Genomic DNA, 16,605 nt, shown 5'->3' with positions numbered 1-16,605 from the left:
CCACCATAGGCTCGGGCGTTTATTGTCCAGGTGAGCCTCCGTGAGGCAAGCCGCGGTCTCTAAAAGGTGCACGTCCCGCCCCGCCGGGAAATGAACAGCCCGAGGCACTGCGGTGGTTTGCCATTTCTTTCTGCAATTATTTTACAGATGAGGAAGCTGAGGCAAACTAGACTACGGGACAGCTAGCAAGCGTCTGAGGTCGTGTTTGAACTCTGGACGGTGCGTCTTCGTGACTCCGGGCCGGAGCTGCTCAGTTTTTTACACAAATCTTCCCACCCTGAGGGCAGAGCACAGGGCGAGAAGACTTTCCAAGACTCCCAGCGACGCGGGGCTTTTGACCGGCCTTGGGCCAGGCTGCGCGCTCCCCCTACAGACCGAGGTCCGCACCTGAGCGGGAAGCGGTGCTTCCAGAGAGCGCGGGTCCGGGAAGAAGAATCCGCACCGCCCCCCCCCCCCCCTTCTTCCTGAACTCGACTGAAGAGGCGGTTCGCTATGCGCACGCGCGCAGTGATGGCCGTTAAGGACTCCTCCCTGAGAGGCGCGAGCGCGCGGAGGGGGGGGGGGGGGTGAGGGTAGGGGTGGGGGCAGGGTACGCCCGAGAACATTCATTTCAAAGCGCTCTAACCTTCCCACCGGTGTGCGTGCGCGACCGCAGACCCGATGCACACACACACCTTTTGTGGGGCAAAGGATTGTTTTGAATGCAATCCACCAGCCCTAAAGCTCCAAATCTTTCTGAAAATATGCCTCTAATTGGTGGCTTCTGGTCCTCTAGTTGATTTTCCTCCTTCTTTAAAAATTTCCATCAGCAAAAATCTGCCCTCCTTCCTTCCCCGAATAAGAATGAATAAAAAGGCAATAATCCTGTTACAACCACGTATAATCAGGAAAAAGCAATTTCTACTTTGGCCATAATATATAAATAGATGGATAGCCGTATGGGTGTACCTATGAATACATATATGTGTATATATAGTATACTCATGTGTAGAGGGCTGCAGATAATGGGGAGACTTTGGGTGAGGTACGAGACCCTTCAGCCCAGAGGGACCCTGCGGACAAGGTCTGGTCGGCTCCCCACCTCCCAGTGTTGCCCCTCCCCCCTCCTGAGAACTCAAGGAGCCGGTATTCTGCTGGAAGCAAGGGATACTTTCACTAAGAGGAATTTACATGTCAATAGCAGGGTGCTTAAGTTAGTACTTGCAGTGATGTTGTGGTGATGTAATGGTTCTCTAGTTGACACATGCTCAGTGTGCTGTAGTGATGTAATCCTACTAAGGTATTTAAGGGCTGAGAGGACTTGAAATAAAAGGACTCCATCTTTGACCATCCTTATGATTCTCCTGCCTCCTTCACTCCTCTACTTTAATGTCCAGGCTAGATTTCTAGAGGATCTCTGGTTTTTAGGTGGAAAAGTGATGAAGGCAGGAGAGCCACCACAAGGCTGGTTAAAGATGGAGTCTGGATTCTGGAGTCTTCTCTTGTGTCTGTGACTGAGACTCTCAGTCCCCAGCCTCTCAGCCCTTAAATACCTCAGTATGATTACATCACTATAGAAACTGACCATGTGCCAACTGTAGCCATTACATCATCAAATCACGCTAAAGTATATACCAACTAGAGTGATTCCATCATTACATTACATTAAGTATATAACTAGAGAACAATTATCCCATCAATCACACTGAGTAGGTGCTTAATTATAAGCACCCTGACTTCTCAGGGAGGTGAGAACCCCAAAAAGTAGGTGACCATACTCTCTCAGACTTCTCAAGAAAGGAGGTGAGAATGCCAAAGAGAAATGGGGAGTCAAACCAGGTATTGTTAGCAGGTTTCTTTTGGGCTGAAAGGTCTTACTTGAAACAGGTATACATAAATCCATCAGCATGGGAGGTATTACATGAGCACATGATAACATAACACAGGCTCATAGTGATGGAACAAACAATATGAATCAACATGAGGAATTATACATGTCCAGGTCCTAGAAGGAGGATATATATATAACAATCACACTTATGCCTCCTTCAGCAGGCAAGAGATAGTCCCAAACCAATCTATTGACCATTATTTCATCTGTCAAGGAATTCAATGATTCCTGCAGGTTTTGAAGTTCTGCAACAATCTCATCAACAATTTTTTTATGTTCATTAGTCAATTGCCATACACATGCTCTTTCAGTGGTGGGCGCAGTCAGCAGCAGAACCACCAATATTTCTTGGGTCTTCTCCTTCATTTAAACGTTTTCTTCAAGAATCCATTACCAATTTTGTAATAGTGGGGTTATCTTTAATGGAGACCTGTGTGTAAAGTTTAGAGCTGTGGCCAATAAAATTTGCCACTCTGGGCATACATTAATCACAGCATACATTAATTTGTGCATTAGTATAAAAGGTGTATATCTTGTCAGGTCTTATCCCAGATAATTGTACTGCTCACTTAATGGCCTTTAATAAAATTCTAGCCACAAGCACTGGGTAAGGAGTAAGGCTTTATTCTGGTTGTGCTGGGAAGTTCACCCACTTTATCATGTGTCCTTGATGGACTGTTGTGGGTGACTTTTGTAGCAAAAACTGATATTTTCAAAAGTTTTTTAGTAACTCTTTCAACCACATTGGATAAAGTCAGTTAAACTTCTCTCAAAGCCTGTTGAGCTTCTTCTGTAAGCTGGCGTGGTGAGTTTAAAGCCCTTAAAATGTTGTATAATGGTTGCAGTTGATAGGTAGTTAAGCCTAACACTGGACACATTCATTGGATATCTCCTATCAATTTCTGAAAGTCATTTAAGGTGTTCAACTTCTCTGTTCTTAAAGAAAGTTTTTATATTGTAAACACCTTAGGATATACTTCATATCCTAAATATTGAAAAGGAGCGTGCCTTTGAATTTTTTCTGGAGCTATATACAATTTGTAGTTCCTTAGTGTCTCTATAGTTTTTTGTAGACATGCTTCTAACATTCATTCCTCATGTGCACATCCCAATATATCATTCATGTAATGGAACAACATAACTTTTGGAAATGCTTTTCTTACTGGAGTAAGAGCAGTAGCCACATACATTTGACACATAGTAGGGCTATTTTTCATTCCTTGTGGCAAAACTATCCATTCATATCTTTTATAAGGCTCAGCTAAATTAACACTGGGCACTGAAAAGGCAAATCTTTTCATATCCTCCTTATCTAGAGGGATAGAATAAAAACAATCCTTAATGTCTATGACCCAAAGAGGCCATTCTCTAGGCAATTGAGTAGGAGATGGAAGTCCATGTTGAAGAGTTCCCATAGTTTCCATCTGTTCATTTACTTTTCTTAAATCAATCAACATCCTCCATTTTGCAGATTTCTTTTTTACAACAAATACAGGAGAATTCCAAGGACTTAGAGAAGGTTGTAAGTGTCCTTGGTTAAGTTGCTCCTGTACTATATTTAATAAGGCTTGAATTTTATCACTACCTAAGGGCCACTGTTCTATCCACACTGTTGTATCAGTTTTCCATTGGATAGGAACAGGTGAAAGTGCTGGCAGGCCTTCAACAGCAGTTCTGTCTAAAAAGCTGAAATACTCAATTGTAATCCTAACTGTTGTAAGATGTCTCTTCCCCATAGATTGATGGGGATTTTTTCAACTACAAAAGGAGTAAAAACTCCTGTTTTGCCTTCAAATGTCTATCTCAAAGGGGTAGCACTAACTTCAGCTGCTATTGATCCTTCTACGCCAGACATGTAGGTGTCTGCCTTAATCTTTGGCCAATGACTGGGCCAGTTGGCACCTCTAATGAATGTACGATCTGCACCTGTGTCTACCAATTCTTCCAGTGGTATGCCATTTATATAGATAATGAGCATAGGAAGGTCAGCTGTAACTGCTGCAGTCTAGAATATTCTTGGATTCTGTTGTTGGGAGTCAGAATCTGGGCGACTATCACCAGATTGCCCATTAGAAATTTGTATCAATAAACATGATGCTACTACTTCTCCTGGTTGATGTCACACATTGTCTACCTGTATTAGTGACTGGGATATTAGCTACACATTCCCCAGTTTCCCACATCAGTGTATGGATGAACACTCTTTTGTAAGCACTCTCAGGAGGTGAAATGGTCAAGCCTACTGTGCCTGGAGGCAAGGAATCCATAGGCAGACAGGACAGATTTCACCTCTCCAGGGGATATCTCAGTAGTCCTAGCTGCATACAACTCTGTCCTCCCCAATTGTAATCCTTTTCTCCCAGCAGGTTGCTTCTTGGCTGACTGGTCATGTCTGGCTACTGAACTTCTAAAGACTCTCTGGGTATAACAGTGGCTGCCATCATGCCCCGAGTGTTTTTTGCCTGGGGCCCTGGAGTGGAGCCCTGCTTCCAGTTTCCCTGAATTAATCTACATTCTGATGCCCAATGGAAGCCTCTGTTGCATTTTAGACATGAGATTTTGGGTCTTTTTCTCCCACCCAGTCTTCTCTGCCAACATTGAGCTTTCAGATGTCCTACTTTACCACATTGAAAGCATTGATGAGTCTCTCTGGAAGTCCCTTGCCAAAAGGGACCCTGTCTTCCCATGTTCAGATCTTGGGAAGTCTGCATCATAGCCTGGCTATAAAAGGTATTTGTGCCCACTGTGGCACAGCGTCTTATGATCTCCTCTAAAGGAGCATCCTTGTGTAGTCCTAGTATATAATTCTTCTACAAACCTCATTAGCATTTTCTCCAGCAAGCTGTCTTATCATAATTTCTGTTGCTGCATTGTCACCAATAGTTCGTATGACGTCTGCAGACGTACCACAAAATCAGTAAAGGGTTCATTTGGACCTTGTGCTATTTTCATGAAGGCATCCCCTCTATCTTGTCTTCCTGAGAGGGTTCCTCATGTTTTGATAGTAGTAGAAACAATTTGCTCATATGTTGTCAAAGGGTAATTAATCTGCACTAATGTGTCTGCATAAGGACCTAAACCTGTTAGTTGATCAAAGATCATTGGTATATTAACTCTGGGTTGTCTATTTCCATGGGCTTGTATTCTATAGCGTTCACTATATAATGAAAGCCACAACAAGTTTTGTCCAGGTTCTAAACATGTCCTTGCTATTGCATTAGGGGTTAAAACTTCAAAAGCCAAATTCTTTATTAACATAAGATGATGTAGGCTCATAAAGAATGCAAGCCTTTTTTCATATCTTTGATAATTTCCAGATTAAAAGGAGTGTATTTTCTTCTTTCTTGACCTGAAGAGTCAAGCTCTTTAATCACAGGATATGCTTCTATTCTCAAATCAGATGTATCCTGTCCTTCCTCTTTGACTTTAATTAGTGCCTTTTGTAGTCTTGTCATAGGGGATGGACAAAGCTGCTGCATGGGTGGTGCTGATGGTGTCACTGCTCTTCCCCCTCTTCTTCCTCCTTTCACTCACAAAGGCCAAATTGAGGGAGGAAAGTCAAGAGATGGGGAAACACCCTAAGGACCCCTGCTTGGGTATAACTAAGCTGTAAAAGTGAGAAGGACCACACCCCTTTAAGTTCATCAGTGCTGTTCTTGTCCAATACTCCATTCTTTTCAGCAGCTTTGTCAGTACCATCCCCCAGAATGCGTGTCTCCTTGGCTCTCTAAGGAAGAAAAATTAGGGCCAGATATGTGGGAAATAGTGGGAAAGCAACTAATTGAAGATTACGAAGCTCTGGGTCCTGATTCAATTCCTAAGGAAATATTCCTTATATACAATATAATACAATTGTCTTTAAAGAATCCCAGAAGTTCTAGAAAAAAAAAAGGAAGAGCCAAGGAGACTTGCACTCTAATATATTTAAGAGCCCATCGATTGCCTGAGTTACCAACAAACCTTGCTTCTTTAGTAATCTAACTATGCATGCCACATATGCCCCTCAGGGTGGGGGGGGCTCTTTTCCTGATATTTGCCCCATTTCAGCTGAAAAATGAAAGTGACTAGTTTAGCCCTTACCAAAGTTTCCCTCTTATCTATTTTAGTATTTGCCCTATTTCCAGGTCACAGCAACTCCTTCACTGAGCTGAGTGTAGATTCTTATGTCCAGAGCCTCAAAATGTCGTGTGCTTATTTCAGTGCCCCATGTTTAGGGTGCCAAAATGTAATGTCCGGGCTAGCTTTCTGGAGGATCTCCAGATGGGCCTTGGTCTTTAGGTGGAGAAGAGATGAAGGCAGGAGAGCCACCACAAGGCTGGTCAAAGATAGAGTCAGGAGTCTGGAGTCTGGAGTATTCTCTTGTTTAACTAGAGAACCATTATCCCATCAATCACACTGAGTAGGTACTAACTATAAGCACCTTGCTGTCCTTTTTTCAAGTATACCTTTTCAGAGTTCCTGCCCTCTACACTCCACTAAGACCAAGGACTCAGACTGGTCCTGAGGTTCTCCAGAGAGCTAGTCTGGACGGTATAATTTGACACTCCAGCGTGGGGGCTCTAGAAAGCATATATTTATACATATGTTAATATATACTATAGTCATGTGTGTTGTGTATACATAACTATTTGTATGTACATATGTACATGTGTGTGTAGTCTGTGTGTATGTACAGAGCTTTATACACAATTTACATCTTTCTGACTGAGTGTTGTCAGTCAGGGACTTGTGGAAGATCCCAGCAAAAACGGGTTCTGGAGAAGTTCATCAATATTGTATGGCAGTACCACAGAGGCATTTGTGTTTGAGTTCTGGTTAAGAGATGATGCTCGCATACTTTCCCAGTCACCAGTGGAGTGAAGTGGGGCTGTATGTTTGCTCCCAAGCTTTTTTACATGATGTTTTCAGCATCGTTGTCAGCTATCTTCAAAGAAAATGAAAATGGCATCATCAGCTATCACGCCAAGCTATTTAACTGGATAGACGTGAAGACTAAAGTGAAGAGAGAATTTGGCACATGATCTTTTGTTCACAGGTGATTATGTATTCAATGCAGCCTCTGAAGCTGAGATGTAGTAAAGTACGGATCATTTCTCTGCTGCTTGTACGAATTTTGGCCTGATGATACCAAGAAGAGCTTCTCCATCAGTCAGCATCACACTGTCTTTAATGGAATCATCGGTTTCAGCAAATGGAGAAATGTTGAATGTTGTAGAAAAGTTCATGTACCTTGGCATGCACTTTCTAGAGATGCAAACATACAGAATGAGGTTGATACAGACTGAAGCTAGCTAAAAGGCTCTGAAAGAAAGTATGAGAGAGAAGGGGTATTACATTGCTAATAAGAAGGTCTGCAGAGCTCTGGACCTCAGTTTCCCTCTCAATAAAGGAAGGAACTTAGGCTAAATCACTTCTAAGATCCCTTACAATTCAAAATCTATAGTGCTAAGAGTCTTTTCATTTTCTAAAGGACAGCACTTATGACTGAAAGAGGTGAACTAGAATATTAGGGCTGAACTGGAAGGGATTGTAGAGTCCATAGAATCACAAAATTTAAGTATTGGAATGGACCTCAGTGACCAGGATAGCCCACACAAAAAAGGAATCTCCACTATAACATACCAAATAATATATGTGTGTATACACACATGCATATACACATACATACTTATAGTGTGTACATATGTACTATGCACATATATAATATGCAGAAGAACAAAATGGAAAATTATTTCAAGTGAGAAGTAACTAGGCATAATGAAAAGAGTGTTGTATCTAGAGTTGGGAAAACATTTAAAGCCCAAATCTGAAATTTACTTGCTATGAGATCATGGGCAAGTCACTTCATCTCTCAGATTGTTTCATAAGATAATATCCTTTGAGTTAGAAGATTACAGAAGCCATCTAGCCCCACCCTTTCATTTGACAAAGGAAGAAATATTTCAAAGTATTTTTCAGATCCAGACAAATGTAACAAAAGAAAATATAGGGAAAAAGTTAAGGATATGCATAGAATTTTAGAAAAGTTAGATGTGAATGGGAATTTAAAGGAATAGCGCTTTTTCTTAGATACATATAGCATTTTTACAAAAAAATGACCATGTATTAAGGCATAAAAACCTAAAAAATAAATGCAAAAATCCATAAATATTAAACATATTCTCTTCACCATACTCCAATAAAAATCATATTCAAAAATAGTCCTTTGAAGAAAGGATTAAAAGTTATTTAGAAATTTAGTAAATCCTAAAGAATTAGTGAGTCAAAGAAGACATTATAGAAACACATTATAGAAACATTTATAGAGTTAAAGAAGACATTATAAAAATTATATAGACAATAGAAAATTTCTTCCAAAAAATGACAAATAATATACTATATTTAAATTTTGAGGATACTACTAAAGCAATCCTGAAAAATATTGAATTTATCAGAAAAAGAAGAAAAAAAACACATCAATGAACTGGGCATGTAACTCTTAAAAAAAAAAAGGAAAAAAACTAGAAAAACAACTAGGTAAAAAATCCCCACTAAACATCAAATAAGAAATTCTCAAAATCAAAGAAGAAGTTAACAGAAGTAAAGTATACATTTTTTATTTCCTGCACAGGCTAATTGTACACTATTTCAAAGTCCGATTCTTTTTGTACAGCAAGATAACTGTTTGGACATGTATACATATATTGTATTTAATTTATACTTTAACATATTTAACATGTATTGGTCAACCTGCCATCTGAGGGAGGGGGTGGGAGGAAGGAGGGGAAAAATTGGAACAAAAGGTTTGGCAATTGTCAATGTTGTAAAATTACTCATGCATATATCTGGTAAATAAAAACTATAATTTTAAAAAAAGTAAAGCATAAAAGCCCCATTGAATTGGCAACTAAAAGTAGGAACTGTTTTGTTTGTTTTCTATAATAATGAGTATGAACAACTGCTTTAAAAAAAGGGAAAATCAAATTGACATTATCAAAATTGAAAAAGCACAAAAATAGCTAAAATTGAAGATGATTAAACAATTAGTAACTATTGTGTCTGATATGACAACAAAATCGATATCTTAGATGAAATGAATACTTAAAAATATAATCAATGTATTCTTATATTTTACATGTTTTTAAATGGGTATAAAGCTTTATAGATAAACAGATTTATAATCATGTGGCTTTAATTATTAATGTCTATTATGTGTATACCTTTCCTTTTTGATTTTTTTTTTCAGAAATGACCAAGGTGGCAATTTGCTTGCTTAATTACACATATTTGTAACAAGAGTTTTTGCTTTCTTTTTTTGGTGGAAAGAATGAGGGAAGGAAAGGGAGTCTAACAATGTATTATCAAAAAAAAAGAAAGGGAAAGGAAAAGAAGGGGAAAGAAGAGAGGGGAAAGGAAAAAATTATCAGTGAAACGAGAGAGAGAGAGAGAGAGAGAGAGAGAGAGAGAGAGAGAGAGAGAGAGAGAGAGAGAGAGAGAGAGAGAGAGAGAGAGAAGGAGAGGTGGGGAGAGGGAGAAGAAGAGAGAGAGAGAGAGAGAGAGAGAGAGAGAGAGAGAGAGAGAGAGAGAGAGAGAGAGCACACAAAAGGAAAATTCAAAGGAAATACAGATTAGCAGAATTTTGAAAGTTGTTGTATATGCTTAAAAAGAAAAGTAAGCTATACTTAAAAGAAATGTGCACTTTTGTATGCAATTCTTTCCTGTTCTATTTTGTATATGAAAAGTATTATTTTATTTGGTACTTGTTAAGTTCATATTTATTTTAATTTAGCGAAATAAAAACAACCCCAAATGCTTGTGTTTTCATGTTCTATAAGTTAAAAAAAAAAATCAAGATATAATTGTTCTTAGGGCAGCAGCATCCCTAGTCAGCACCAATAAACCTTGATATCTCCTGTCTTAATGATGATGCTTTATTGCTATGCAATACAGAAGAGAAAACATTCAACTTATTGGACTTACAGACTTAGATCTCAAATGGGTGGGGATATGAGATGACAAAGTTGAATAATACTTGAGTCATGTGTAAGTTAATTAAGGGAAGTGTTTTCATTCTCCTAAAATGAATGGCCAACAGGAATTCCCATTACTATATAAACCTCTGACAATCTCCTTTTGCTAGCATCTAGCTCTTTAATAATTCTGGTTCATCTGGTGTTTAAGGCAAAATATAAGACTGATATTGATACTTTTACTGCAAATTCTTTACCAATGAATGTTTCATTCTCTGTGAGAAAGGACCCCAAAGTTAAGTGGTGTTAGTAACAAAAAATAAAGGGTTACTGACCCTTTGGGGGGCAGTTAATGGTGTAGTGTAGTGAACGCTGTAGCTGTAGTCAGGAAGATCTGAGTTCAACTCCACCCTCAGATACTAGCTATATGATCCTGGGTAAGTCAGTTAACCGCTATTTGCCACAGTTCCTCAAGTGTGAAGTGGGACCACACTGAAGAAGAAAATGGCAAATCACTCCAGTATCTTAGCCAAGAAAACTCCTTGGGGTCACGGAAAGTCAAACAAGACTGAACAGCAGTTCATCCTACTAGGCAAAAATAAATCCTTGTTTTTCTTTTGCCTTGGAGGAATCTATCATCTAGCAACTTTCTTGCCAATTTTTTCCTTTTTTTTTTCTGACCTCAATCCCATTCCCCAAAAGTATCAAATTTTATTTAAATCAGAACATGGTGAATTTTTGGAATCTCTCGAAAGTTAAACCCCAAATAGCGGGGGACCCAAGTTTAGTTATAAACTTGCTTTGTCTCAAACCTGGTGTGATCTTGAGTGTTAAAGTCCATACGATTATAATTTTAGATTCTACTCTCTCTAAAATATTCACTGGTTTTATAATTATCATGTGAAAAATTAGATTTTTTTGTCCCCACAAGTCAAACTTCTGAATCTGTGATATAGATCTGATTCACTCCCTGAGCCCACAGATCCAACTGAGTATCTGCATTTATTTCTCCTTTGACTCATCCAGTGACATCAGTTGATCTCAATGAAAAAACAGCGTGATTTATACTGACACATAAGCACAATGCAAACTCTGCATATTTTTCTAGCCTAGAGCAGAAAGGTGGATTGTTTTTATGCTCCCCAAAAGCAGCTGCTGCAAAATCCTTCACATTGTAGCCTAGGCCTGAGGCTGTGTTTTTGCTGGCTGCACCAGGGAAAATAGCATTTTGTTCCAAACAAGTGTTCTGACATGCTTGTTATTGTGTGAGCTGGTATATAAACTTTAGTTTGTTGGCCAAATTTTCAAAGCTTTTCAGAAAATGTAGCTAGAAAAACCTGTATTTCACGAAGATTAGAATGTATGGGTCTATTTCTCTACACTACTAAAACTGAGTGTTGCCTTTCAAAAGTCTGCATCGTGTTTTTTTTTTTTTTTTTTCCATATCTCAGTACAGGATTCTTTCATTATCTTCATCTATGAGACAAGGAAAGCTTAGGAACAAATGAAATGAAATTACATTATTAATAAAACTTAGATTTTCAGAGATCTTGCCAGATAGAAAACTATCTTTCCCCATCACTTTCCCACTTTTGTGATATATCCCAAATATGTGAATAATTAATGAAAGGTACCGTGCTACTAAAGTAACTATAGTGTTGGACCTGAAATCAAGGAGGTGTGGTTTCAAATCTTGCCTTAGAAACATGTTAACTGTGTGACCTTGAACAGATCATTAAACCTTTTACCTAGAAAAATTAGAGAATTGGAGTTGATGATTTACAAATTTCCTTTCAGTTCTGAATCTATAACCTATAAATGCTGGGATTTTAGCCAGAACCTATAGTTTTCAGAGTATGTTTATTTACATAAAATATTTTGGACATACTCCCATAGATTGGTAGACTGAAATGTATGGAATGGTCGTAATTTTGTTTTTATAAGATAAAATAACTTTTTCATAGGAAGCAGACTTGTAATGTCATTGCTAACCATCAGAATCATGAGGCAGATAGAGATTAATTGACTTGCTCAGGATCACACAGCTAGTAAGTATTTGAGACTGGATTTAAACTCAAGAAGAGAAGACTTGGTAATTCCAGTTCCAGATTTCAATCCATTTTACCACCTAATGGCTTAAAAGTTGGCCTTAGAATCAGAAAATCTTGAATTATAGTCCTACAGGATACATAATTATTTTGTCACCTTGATCAAGTGCATTCAGCTGCCTAGACATAGGAATGTAAACTCTCCTGGCTCTCCAGTCAGCTTTTAAGCCAGTTGGGTGCTCTAACAGATTGAGCTTTGGGAGTGGAATCAGGGAGATATGACTTCAAATCTAACCTCAGATACTTACTAGATAACTGCTTGTGAGCAAGTCACTTCACCTCTCTCTGCCTTAATTTCAACTATAAAATGAAGATAATTTACATAACCCACCTTGCAGGACTGTTGTGAGGACCAAATAAAATATTTATAAAAACATTTAGCACTCTGCCTGGGCCATCATCAGTGCTCTATTCCCCTCTTTTTCCTTTCCATTATACCATACTGCTTCTTAATATTTTTATAGGGGGGAAAAACCATTAGCAATTGAAGGCAGGCAAAGATTCCTAATTATAAAGAGAAAAAAATTATGTAATAGAATTCTAATGATAATAGTAATTCATATCAACCTAAGTCAGGCTTTCAATTTTTTTTTTCTTACACACAAAGCTAACTAAGTGGATTAGCATAGGACACTATGTTATTTAACAGGGAGTGGCAAAATTCTTTTCCTTCATGTCTATGATCATTGCTGGTACAATGATGACATAGGCCTAAATGCCTTCATGAAAAGTGGTATAAAAAAAATGATAGAAGAACATAATGAGTAGTTCTTACAAGTTTCTTTACTTATGACTCTACTAGGCAATTAGGGCTTAGTTTAGATTTTTTTTTTTTAGAAAATTCTAGCATTGCTTTGTTTTTAATCTTAATAAAAGCCTTTAACTAATGAAATTGGAAATTTCTTTTTTTCTTTTTTTTTCTTTTATTTTATTATAATATTATCCCTTGTATTCATTTTTCCAAATTATCCCCCCCTCCACTCCCTCCCCCCGATGACAGGTAATCCCATACATTTTACATGTGTTACAATATGACCAAGATACAATATATGTGTGTAAGTTAAGTATTAGATTCCGAAGGTATAAGTAACCTGGGTAGATAGACAGTAGTGCTAACAATTTACATTCACTTCCCAGTGTTCCTTCTCTGGGTGTAGTTATTTCTGTCCATCATTGATCAACTGGAAGTGAGTTGGATCTTCTTTATGTTGAAGATATCCACTTCCATCAGAATACATCTTCATACAGCATTGAAGTGTACAGTGATCTTCTGGTTCTGCTCATTTCACTCAGCATCAGTTGATGTAAGTCTCTCCAAGCTTCTCTGTATTCCTCCTGCTGGTCATTTCTTACAGAGCAATAGTATTATATAACCTTCATATACCATAATTTACCCAACCATTCTCCAATTGATGGACATCCATTCATCTTCCAGTTTCTAGCCACAACAAAAAGAGCTGCCACAAACATTTTGGCACATACAGGTCCCTTTCCCCTCCTCAGTATTTCTTTGGGATATAAGCCCAGTAGTAGCACTGTTGGGTCAAAGGGTATGCACAGTTTGATAATTTTTTGGGCATAGTTCCAAATTGCTCTCCAGAATGGCTGGATTCTTTCACAACTCCACCAACAATGTATCAGTGTCCCAGTTTTCCCACATCCCCTCCAACATTCATCATTATTTGTTCCTGTCATCTTAGCCAATCTGACAGGTGTGTAGTGGTATCTCAGAGTTGTCTTAATTTGCATTTCTCTGATCAGTAGTGATTTGGAACACTCTTTCATATGAGTGGATATAGTTTCAATTTCATCATCTGAGAATTGTCTGTTCATGTCCTTTGACCATTTATCAATTGGAGAATGGTTTGATTTCTTATAAATTAGGGTCAGTTCTCTATATATTTTGGAAATGAGACCTTTCTCAGAACCTTTACTTTTAAAAATATTTTCCCAATTTGTTACTTCCCTTCTAATCTTGTTTGCATTAGTATTGTTTGTACAGAAACTTTTTAGTTTGATGTAATAAAAATCTTCTATTTTGTGATCAATAATTATCTCTAGTTCTCCTCTGGTCATAAATTCCTTCCTCCTCCACAGGTCTGAGAGGTAGACTATTTTCTGTTCCTCTAATCTATTTATTATCTCCCTCTTTATGCCTAAATCTTGGACCCATTTTGATCTTATCTTGGTATATGGTGTTAAGTGTGGATCCATATCTAATGAAATTGGAAATTTCTTAAGTTATGCTATAACACATCAAGTGAAGTAGGGAAATGCAATGTTCATTTGAAGATTTAAGAACATAAAATGTTTTGGGTTTTTTTTTTTTCTAATCTCTCCCAAATTCCACTGGTTAGGATTATCTACTCTTATAATCTTCATGATTTAATTAAATGATTGTCTTCTTTTCTCTAGAGAAGCTAATGATTGTGTGGTAGAATACAGAGAATACTAGATTTGGAATAAAATCTAGTCTAGCAAAAGCATTGCATAGAATACATGCTAGATAATTTGTTGAATTTAAAACTGAGGCAGAAGACTAATTTCTTTTCAGGGACTCTAGATAGGAACAGTTGAGTAAAATATAAATATATACATATATTTATAATATAAATAAAATATAAATAGTAGCTGTAAAATATCATGGGAGTATCTGTCTTCAAAAATTCAATGCAATTGATCCCAGGATTGGTTCTATGTTCAGTCTTAGTTTCCTCATCTGCTAAATGAAGGAAATCAAATCTTAACCTACTAATTTACAGGGTTGCTTTTCATGAATTCACTTTGTAAACCATAAAGGATTAAATAAATGAACTATCATTATTTTTAAGTAATGTGGCTCTGAGCAGCATTTTTCACATTTTAAAAAATTGCTCTATCTAGTCTAGAAGGACTAATTATGGCTATACCAATAACTCTCTATATTATCCAGAACAAGTCATTTAGACTTTAGGCTTCAGTTTCCCCTTTTGAAAAATAAGAAAGTTGGGGTAAATGATCTTTGAAGTCTCTTCTAAGGACCCCATCTTTGAGTTGATACTATTATAACCATAACAAATTGGCTCCATTTGATAATGTTTTTATGCACAATCATGGAAGAATTTATTATATTCTTCACACTTGGTACATATAATTCTCGCTGTGTCACTTATGCGTACATCTCTTGCTTCCCTTCTTAACTGTATTTTTTATCATTGAACTTATTATCAACAAACACAAGCATTTCCATATACAAAGAACAAAAAGGTAGATTGTATAGGAAGCTATTAAATTCTGTTAGATTTTTAACCATATATATTCAATTGAATAAGGTAGCAATGAAATTGCTATTTGTCTCTTGAATTTCTTTTCTTCCTTCTATGTATTTTATATCTTGTCAGTCCTCTTTTATTTGTGCATCTAAATCACTCCCCACAAATTCATGTCCCCTTATCCCCATTACACATACCTCAAGGTTCTACTGAAATCCCAGGTCATATTCCACTTTTCAGTCTTTCCCATGCAAAGAAGAGTCATTGAGTCAATGTATTTTGTTGATTTGTAATCTACAAATCTTATATATCATTGTATGTATAAATATTTTCACTTGTATTACATATCAAGCCTCTGTCCTATAGGCAGAACCATAACTAGCAATTATGACCTCTGGGACAAGCAGTAGAAAAGGGCCCTCAAAATGAATCTGTTTTAAAAGATAAATTCATTTAAGGAAAGAGGGAAGTCCCAAAAATGTGAGATACAAGACATTATGGACAATAATACACGAGAACCTTAGTCTCTATTGGAAAGGCTGCCTAATGGAAAGGAAAAAGATAGAACTAGGTAGAGAACAGTTTAATTGAGATACAGTTTCTGGAAAGAATAAGTCTACCAGAGGTTTCCTACATTATTCTTGATAACATGGTATTAAACTCCATTGTTTCTACCTGCTAAAGGAGAATAAATAAATATAGGCAGTGCTCTGGGTTCCAGAACAAAACTTCCACCTGACCCTAGTTATAGCTCTGCCTGCAGGGGCCTTTTGAAGACATGTCATTGAAGCATCTCTTTTGTAAGGAGATGGGGAAGAGATTGTTTGTTCATGAATGAACCCTTCTATACAAGGCAAATTAGAAATATGACCTATCATAAATCAAAGTTTTAGGGTGAGATATTAAGCAAGAGCATAATCAATTCACCTCATCTAAACCTCCTGTGTAAATATCATAAAATAGAGTGATTCAAAATATAACTGATAGGGCAATAAAAAATGTAAAATATGTTGCTCAGGGCCACATCACTTAAAAATAATGATAGTTCATTTATTTAATCCTTTATGGTTTACAAAGTGAATTCATGAAAAGGAACCCTGTAAATTAGTAGGTTAAGATTTTATTCCCTTCATTTTGCAGATGAGGAAACTAAGGCTAAACATAGAACCAATCCTGTGATCAATTATCTTGAATTTTTGAAGACAAGTACTCCCATGATATTTTACAGCTGCAAGAACTCAACTGTTCCTATTTAGAGGCCCTGAAAAAAATAAAATTAATCTTCAACCCCAGTTTCTAAATGCAACAAATTATTATTGAGCACGTATTCCATGCAATGCTTTTGCTAGACTATGCAGGAGATAAAAAGATGATTAAACAAAATGTATCTTAAACTTCCAACATCTCAAAACAAATTGTGTCCACCT

The 16,605-nt window shown here is 37.4% G+C and overlaps 1 protein-coding gene across 1 annotated transcript in view; it reads right to left on the bottom strand.

Annotated features, from left to right (window-relative positions):
- Positions 1–480, bottom strand: part of LOC141558401 (glutathione S-transferase omega-1-like) — a 180,212-nt gene extending 179,732 nt beyond the window's left edge. The window contains exon 1 of the mRNA XM_074295520.1: positions 388–480. The gene's annotated coding sequence lies outside the window, so the exon portion shown is untranslated. The remainder of the gene's footprint in view (positions 1–387) is intronic.
- Positions 481–16,605: the final 16,125 nt, after the last annotated feature.

This window comes from Sminthopsis crassicaudata, chromosome 2 (assembly GCF_048593235.1).
Source record: "Sminthopsis crassicaudata isolate SCR6 chromosome 2, ASM4859323v1, whole genome shotgun sequence".
NCBI lineage: Eukaryota > Metazoa > Chordata > Mammalia > Dasyuromorphia > Dasyuridae > Sminthopsis > Sminthopsis crassicaudata.
The sequence above is the reverse complement of the archived record's forward strand: the minus strand, read 5'-3'. Positions and strand labels throughout refer to the sequence as shown.